Source organism: Spermophilus citellus (assembly GCF_964194105.1).
Source record: "Spermophilus citellus genome assembly, chromosome: 2".
Classification (NCBI taxonomy): domain Eukaryota; kingdom Metazoa; phylum Chordata; class Mammalia; order Rodentia; family Sciuridae; genus Spermophilus; species Spermophilus citellus.
In genome coordinates, this window is record NC_138183.1 from 178872850 (window position 1) to 178881822 (window position 8973).

An 8973-nucleotide genomic window follows, 5' to 3' on the forward strand; every position below is an offset into this window, starting at 1 on the left:
GTAAAACAGATAAAATACATCTGGGTGCTCCAAGATTGAGGGGGATAATTATTTCACCAGCTTTTGCACATTATCAATAATTTCATTCTAACTTGCTGTATATGTTGCTGTGTATCTATAGGGTTAGGAACCAACTTATTTTTTAAAGAAAATATTCATGGAAAGGTGTTTGTCTCTGAAATAAAAAACACCAGAAGAATCACTTGAGGAATGTGTAAGGGGCCAGTAGCTGAAGGAGCTGAGGTTAGCCGGGCTTTAAACAATATATAAATATTCTATAAAAGCAATTAGTTCAGTAAAGATGTTTATTTTAAAGTTAACTTTTAGGGATTTTACAAAAGTTCTAAGAGGGAAAAAAAACATTAGATATATCAGCCAACAATGACACTGAGGAGAAATAAATCATTTGCTTGTAATAACTTGTTAAAAACAAAGAAAGATGCCTTGTCTAAGGCCATTAGAACTGCAGACGATGCAGCAAAGGTAGGGCATAGTCCTGGAGGTACCATCTCCTTCCAATCCCATGCAAAAAGGTTGCTTTGGCTGAAAAAGAAAATAATTTTGCTTATATATGAGTAGCCCGTTGTAAATTCCTAAAATTTCCCTCTGGGTGAGATGGATGGATGCAGGAGTTTTGTTTGCAAATCTTCTAAACACCTTTAAAGAAAATGTGTGGTAAGTGTAAGGGAAGGATAGGGCTGGGGCAGTGACATTTGCTCAAAACTCACTGACTGTATTAATGCAAGATCCTTTGCATGGCTAACTGTGTTAACTTGAATCTATAACATTCCAGTGAGGAATGTGAAAACCTCAGTTAGAGAGGAATTACCCGAATTTGGAGACTTGTTCATGTGAGGGGGTGGAACAAAAGAATTTCATTCTCATTTTGGTGTTGATGTATGGTTGAGACATTAGTGAGCTGCAGTGGAGCAGTCAGGATCTGGATTATTCCCAAGTTTGACAAGTTGGAAATTGGGTCCGAGAATCTGGAATTGGAGCAATCAAAAAGGAATGAAAAATAACGCTCAAATACATTTTGCAGCCGAGATTCCGGAATTCTTGGGATGGGATTGGCGAAGAAGCAGTGCTTTAGTCTTTTAGGCAGCAGGAACATTTCCCGCAGCTGCCACAGCCGACTTTGCCCGGATACTGCAGGATCCATGGAATGGAAGTTGCAGGCCAACAGGAAGAGTGCCCCCTCCCTCTTCAGGGCTTCCTCTCTCCCCGCCAGGGTTCCTGGGGACTTCAGGGGCCAGAAGGAGCTCCGGGCTCGCTCCTGTTCGTTAGTCTCCGGACCCACTGGCAGGGCTGAGCCGCCTTTTGGAAGGTCAGCTGCGGTCAGCGGCGGTGAAAGCTGCCTGGGAGGTCGCCGCTTTCAAGGCTCTCGCTCTCTGCTCTTCTGCAGCCCCGAGCTTTTGCGAGGGCTGCTGGCGCCCAGATCTCAGAACAGAAGCCATGGCGGAGTCCAGGGGCCGTCTGTACCTTTGGATGTCTTTGATTGTCGTGCTGGCATCTTTTCTGGTGGGCTTTATGGTGGGTGAGTGTACCATCAAGTCTCAGGGCTGTCTCTCTGCGGAGGTGAAGGGAGGAAGCCTGTAGCTGGAGCGAGTGGGTTGTCCCAGGCCAGTGTCTAGTTAGGCTCACGACATGGCTAACTCCATAAACTGCACCCAAACTAGAAACCGAACACAATGTATTTGTGGCCGCAATAAGAAAAAAATAAAATAAAATAAATAAACTCACTGAGTTCAGGCTTTTATTGTGGACATTTGAAAAGAGAACTTAGGGCTGTCACTGTTTACAGGGATGAAAAATTTATTTGCATTTCCAAGTAATAGTAATGAGTCAAAATTATTAGCTAATATTGACTAAGCACTGCAAAGAACTTTTTCCTTATCGTTTAAATACATAAATTTTGGAAAACTCCCTGTGTGTCAAGAACTGGTACAAATTAGATCCCTTGGCGAGAATAAGAAAGGCCTTAACTCAGAGATGCAAACATGTAAGAAAGGAAAGCACATCTCTCAAGTAAAACCCGTTTTAACCCTCTCAAAATTGCAGCACACAAAGGAATGTGGAGGTTTTCTGCATTTTATATGGATCTTTTTTTAAAAGTTCACTATGAGCTATTTGTTAGCATCAGTTTTTCTTTTTCTTTTTGCCTGTTTTGGTTTTTGCTTTTTTACTTCTTTTTAATTTTTTTTTTTTTTTTTTTTTGAGTCAGGGTCTTGTCAAGTGTTCCAGGTTGTCCTCACACTTGAGATCCTCCTGCCTAAGTTTCCCTAGTTTCTGGAATTACAGGCATGCACCACTGCACCACAGATGGTTTCTACTTCTAATAAAGTCAAAAGTAATTGTGTATATGTATTCCCCCCCCTCCAGGCTGGTTTTTTAAGCCTCTCAAAGAAACAATCTGTGCACCACACCATGGTCAAAGTATACGAGGGAAACTGTTGTCAGAAATGAAAGCTGAAAACATTAGATCATTTCTTCGGTAGGTTTCTTTTGCATTTTTATTCTAAACATAGTATTTAAAGTATTATTTAGTCATAGGTGTATTAAAACTGGTTATATTCAGTTGAACAATCTTTGTGTGAAATGATATATTACTCATTAATTTACGGTTAGTTAAAATGTCTCTTTAAACCACTCTTGGTGTGAAATCCATAACTTGTTAAGAAGTAGGTCTTTCTTCCTAATTTCATCCTCCAGAAAAAGTATCTGTTGGCTTACTGGGGGATGTTTCAACTTCATGCAGCTCTGGGCTGCAAGTGAATGCTATTCTTTGTTCCTCACTGTGGATGTAATCAGTAGCCTGAATTGAATCAGCAATTTTATTTATTTTTTACACACTGTATTCACTTAGTTTGTTCTTTGCTCAGTGATTTAGTGAAAAGGAGATCAGTGTTTCAGATTCTGTCTGCCACAGGTTAAACCTTGATCCTCTCTTGCTAATATAAATTTGTGGTTCAAAAATAGGGCAACATGAAAACAAAATATGATCAGTGCCAATCTTCCATCTTCTAAGAGTGATATTCAGAGTGATATTTGTGAACTTGTTGAAAGCAATTAGCATAACATTTATTTCTGTGTTCAGGCTGTTTCAAAGAAGCGATATTTTAAAAATCAGCTTTATTGAAGGATAATTTACATAAAGTAATCTTGATTTCTATAATAGCTACAACTTCAGAGTTTTTACAGATGTCTGTGGTATGCAACAAACCATCGCCTCAATCACGATACAAAATATTTCTAGCATACCCTCTGTAGTTTGTTCCTCCCTTCACCCCGACCCTACATAATCACTGTTCAGTTTTACATCACTATAGATTTATTTGCATATCCTAAAATTTTTATATAAATGTGGTGTTCATAGCACGTTCTGTGTGTTGTCTGGCTTCTTTCACTCAGGTGGTTAGGGATGTAGCTCAGTTGGTAGATTGCTTACCTTGCATGCACAAGGCCCTGGGTTCAATCCCCAACACTGCCAAAAAAAATAAATAAACAAAATAAAAATGATTGACCCAAGTTGTTGCATGTGTCACTAATTCCTTCTTCTTTTTTAAATCACTGAGTAGAATTCTGTTGTACAGAGATTCTATAATGTGTACTTGAGGGACATTTGGATTGCTTCTACTTTTTATTATTTTAAAGGAGGTTTATATAGATAAATGTTACAAGTCTTCATGTGATATATATTTTCATTTCTATTAGAATGATTGGGTTGGAGGATAAGCATTTGCTGTGTTTTTCTTCTCTCTCTCTCACTCTCTCTGTCTCTCTCTCTCTCTCTATGTGTGTGTGTGTGTGTGTATGTGTGTGTGTGTGTGTGTGTGTGTGTTTTGCTAGGGATCAAACCTAAGGTCTTGCACATCCTAGGCAAGTGCTTTAACACTGAGCTTTACCTCCAGCCCTTTAGATTTTTTTTAAGAAAAGGCTAAAGAGATTTCAAAAGTGGTCATATCAGTTTATATTTCTACCCATCATTCTAAGTATTCTAGTAGCTCCACATTCGGGGAAATGCTTAGTATTGTCAGTTGTTCAGATTTTAACCAATTTAATTGTTGAATAGTGCTATATTTTTGTAATTTTAATTTGCATTTCTTCATGACTCATGATATTAAACATCTTCTCATGTTCTTATTAGACATTAGTATATCTTCTTTTATAAAGTTTCTGTCCATATAATTTCCAATACATATTCTGGGGTTAAGTCCTTTGTTAATCATATGTATTACAAATATTTTCTACTGCAGCTGGCCTTTTGTTTTCATAGTGGAGTTTTTGAAGATCAGAAATTTCTAATCTCAATGAAGTTCATTTAATCAATTTTTGTTTGTTTGATGCTTCCTACTTCTTCTGTCTTATCTAAGTTTGTCTATGAGACTATTGTCTTAAATACTTTCTTCTAGAAGTTTTAGAATGGTAGTTTGCACATTTAAGGTCAATGTTCCAAATCGACTTAATTTTTGATATGGTGCCATCTAAGGATTGATGATAATCTTAAATACAAATAGTCAATTATTCCTGCAAAATTTCTTGAAAAGACTTTTCTTTCCTTCTTAGGAAGATTTTGTTCATTATTTCTTAAGACATTTTTCCCTATATTCTTCATTTCTCTTCTTCTGAGAGTTCAACTGAACCCTAGAGATCAATATGCAGAGTGAAGTGCTTACTCCATGATACATTTCTTCCTTGTCCATGCTGTGGTTTAATGAGATCACACAATTCCATATTAATTCCCATGGATGAATTAGAATTAGCAATAATGAGGAATAAAAACAGCTAAACTGTTCTTGGGAAATTTGAGCTAATTTATGACCAAGGTACATCAGATATCAGGAAGCTAATTCAAAATGTTTGGTCTGACATGCTTTTGGAGACACAGAAAAAGAATGAGTGGGCAATGGGATGACTATCACTTGTAGTCTATATTGCTCATTTGGTAAAATGCTATAAAATGCAGACTATCTTTTGAAATGAGACAACATGTTTAAATTTGTATAACTTAAAAAATCAGGGGCTGAGGATGTGGCACAAGCGGTAGTGCGCTTGCCTGGCATGCGTGCAGCCCGGGTTCGATCCTCAGCACCACATACCAACAAAGATGTTGTGTCCGCTGAGAACTAGAAAATAAATATTAAAAATTCTCTCTCTCTCTCTCTCTCTCTCTCTCTCTCTCTCTCTCTCTCTCTCTCTCTCTCTCTCTCTCACTCTCTCTTTAAAAAAAAATCAGGTAAAATGTTAACATTATTGACCTCTGCCGCATATCATGAAGTGTCCAAAAGAATGCACCTAGAAAAATTACATGAGTTATCAGGAGTAAACCTTGGTGCTGGCTCTTACCTTGAAATTATTTATTACTATTACTTTGCTATAATCTATAAATTATGTTTAATATATTATGTTAATATGTTATATTATATTGCTTTCTATTACCTTGGATATATTACCATACATATGGTGATAAATGATGTATTAATAGTTTTCATGATGATTAAGTACATCCTTGAGACTGGCTTTTCTTTCCTTTGTGTATGACTGAATACAGAAATACATACTAAGAAGGTGACTATTTGGGCTCTTAATATATGAGTCTGGACAACATAAGCACAACAGCTGTTGGCAAAATTTTATTAGTCAATGAACTCTCACAGAGAGAATATAAAATAAGGCAAGTGGTGGGCTAGGGATAAAATATGTGTAACATTCAAATAAAAATGAAAGAAAAAGGGACCACAAAGGAGGCTGAAAGGAATAGTCATGAAATGAAAATCACAAGTGTGCTACCTTTGTTAGCAATTTTTTTTTTCATGCTTGGGATGGAAACCAGGGGCTCACATGTGATAGGTGAGCACTCTACCGCTGAACCACATCCCCAACCAAGAGTGCTGCCTTTGAAGTCCTGTTCTTTTCGGTTTTGTTGAGATGAAGTCTTGCTATGTTGTCCAGTTTGGTCTCAAATTCCTGGACTGAAGTGGTCCTCCTGTAGTATCCTTCTGAATACTAGGATTATAGGCACATGACACCGTGTCCAACTTTGATGTCATTTTACATTGTATGGTAGCTTTTAATTGTCTGGGACTACATGCATTTATAAAAGTTTTTATTATTTTGAAAAAAAATAATAGAGCTCTTTCTTATTGTCAGTAGAATTTACCTACTTAATTATGGAATCTAGGATGCTTATTAAGTCTATACTTGGAAAAAATTAATTATACCTTAATAATAACCTGGAATTATTCTTCTAGCTTGACATGCTTTACTTCTTGCTAGGTATTCAAAACATCATATCTTGAACCACCTCCAGATGGATATGAGAATGTGACAAATATTGTACCTCCCTATAATGCTTTCTCATCCCAAAGCATGCCAGAGGTAAAGTAAAACATTTTTTAATTCAAGTTTTATTTATCTCTATTATTTTTAATTCAAGCTTTTAAAACTTTCTTTATTGTATAAAAACTATGTAGAGGAATAAAACCAAGGAATTTACCTGGAGATTAGACATACTCACCTATTGTTTTATGTTCAGTACTATGCATGCCCCCCAAAATAAAATAATAATTAAAAAAGACTACCTAAAACAAAAAAGAAAGCAAGTACATTAAAAACAGACCCCAGTAAGGCAGATGCCACTCTTTGCAATAACAAAGAAACTTCTGAAGATGATTTTAATTCAGCAAGGGCAATAGATGTTTTTATAAATTGATTTCTATTGTTTTTAATCTGAATTTACATACCATATGAGCAGTTAAATTAATGTTATTTTGGAAATTAAACATAGTTGTGAATGTTTTAAATGACATTTACTCTAGTTCTTATGACTCTGTACACACTGATAATCTCTTCAAAAGAAACCACACTACTTAAAATATGTCGTACTGATTGCCTTTTCTCCTATCTTTTCAGTATTTTGATAGTTTCTCTAAAATATTCTATAGAATAGCATATTTATTAATCCCAAATAAGGAAAGAAAAGGACTGAGGATGTAGCTCAGTGGTAGAATTCTTGCTTTGCATATGCTGCAGGACCCTGGGTTCAATCTCCAGTATAGAAAAAAATTAAGAAAACAAAAAAAAAAAGAAAAAAGAAAAAAGAAAACAAAACAAAAACCTTCTGCTGGTGCAGTTCTGTGAAACACATTTATTTTAAAATTTTTTCTTTAATTTTAGCAGTGGTATTTTTTTCTTCTTTTTTCTGTAGGGAGATCTCGTATATGTGAACTATGCTCGTACTGAAGACTTTTTCAAACTAGAAAGAGAGATGAATATTAACTGCACTGGAAAGATTGTTATTGCAAGATATGGGAAGATCTTCAGAGAAAATAAAGTATGGTGGAGCTTTTCTAAGGGAAGGAACGGGGACAGATACTGTGGATGTAAATGATCAGCTTGCCTCATGGTTTCCAAAATTGCTTTGAAATTTCTTTTCTACTTGCCATGGGTACACAGAAAATTTTATTTTTTATTCACCTCATATGTCCATAAAGGAAAAGAGTTTTATTAGAAGAATAATATCTTTTAAAAATTAATTGAAGAAATGCATACAAACTAAAAACTAAAAATCTCCCTTGCATTATTCAACTTCATTGGCTAGACATAATCAATCTTAATAGCTTTTTCCAAACCTAATTCTGTGATATATAAAATACCTCTATATATTTACTATACACACATATATATGGATGTAATTATATTTAATATATAGTATATTATATAACATCAGTAATATATATTATAATATATAAGAATACATATAGATCTAATTACTATTTATTAAACACAGGTCATTATCCACTGTATCTTGGATAACTTTATAATTTCACTCAGCCATGACTTGGATATTCTTTCATATCATTACACGGAAAGTCATGTAACATAGTCTTTAACAGTATAGTCCATAAATCCTTACCACCTGGGTCTGCTGTCCTCTGGGCCCCTTCTCTTTTATTGTGAGCAAGATCCTTAACTTCTCTGTGCCAACATTTCCTCATATATAAAATGGGAATGCTAATTATAGCAACAATCTCAAAGTGAAACTCAGATTGTTTCACAACAATCTTCTTACTAGCTCAGTGGTAGAATTCTTGCCTTGCATGTGCTGCAAATAAATTAATAAATATCTCACTAATTTAAGGAAATGGTTAATTGGGGGTGTGGCTATAGGATATATATTTCGTATCTGGAGCTGGAGTTTCTCTCTCTGCTTGTTGACCACCATGATGAGAGCTGCTTCCCTCTGCCACACTAGGGCTAACTGACTTTATGTTTTATAGCACTTAGGGTAATAGCTGGTTTTAGTAATTTCTATATCTTAATAAATATCTCACTAATTTAAGTGGTAACATAATATTTTGTAGGAATGAAAAGCAGTGTATTCAACCATTTCTTTGTTATCGAGTGCTTATCTTGAATTGGTTACTAGTACAAATAATTCTATTGTAAACATTCTTTTCCATATACACTTCAAACATCTGTATGAACATTTTTATAGTATAGAATCTTGGAAATGGAGTGGCTAAATAATAGTGTAGCTTCAGACAGCATTTTGACAGGCATAATGATAACAGTCCTTCCCCCAAATTGTGACAGATTATATTTTCACTGATAACAGCAAAATGATTTCTGAATATGGGGATCTCTTTTAGTTAATCAAGACTGACAGTTACATCTTTTGCTATAATACTTTTGCTGATGAAAGATTTAGTACCTCACAGGGTAGATGTTATGGTTTGGATATGAAGTGTCTCCCAAAAGCACACCTGTGAGACAATGCAAGAATTTTCAGAGGAGAAGTGACTGGATTGTGAAGGTCTTAACCCAATCAATAAATTAATTGAATTTAATTGAGTGGTAACTAGAGGCAGGTGGGGTGTGGCTAGAGGAAGTGGTTAATTGGGGGTGTGGCTATAGTATATATATTTTGTTTCTGAAGTTGGGGTTTCTCTCTCTGCTTGTTGACCACCATGA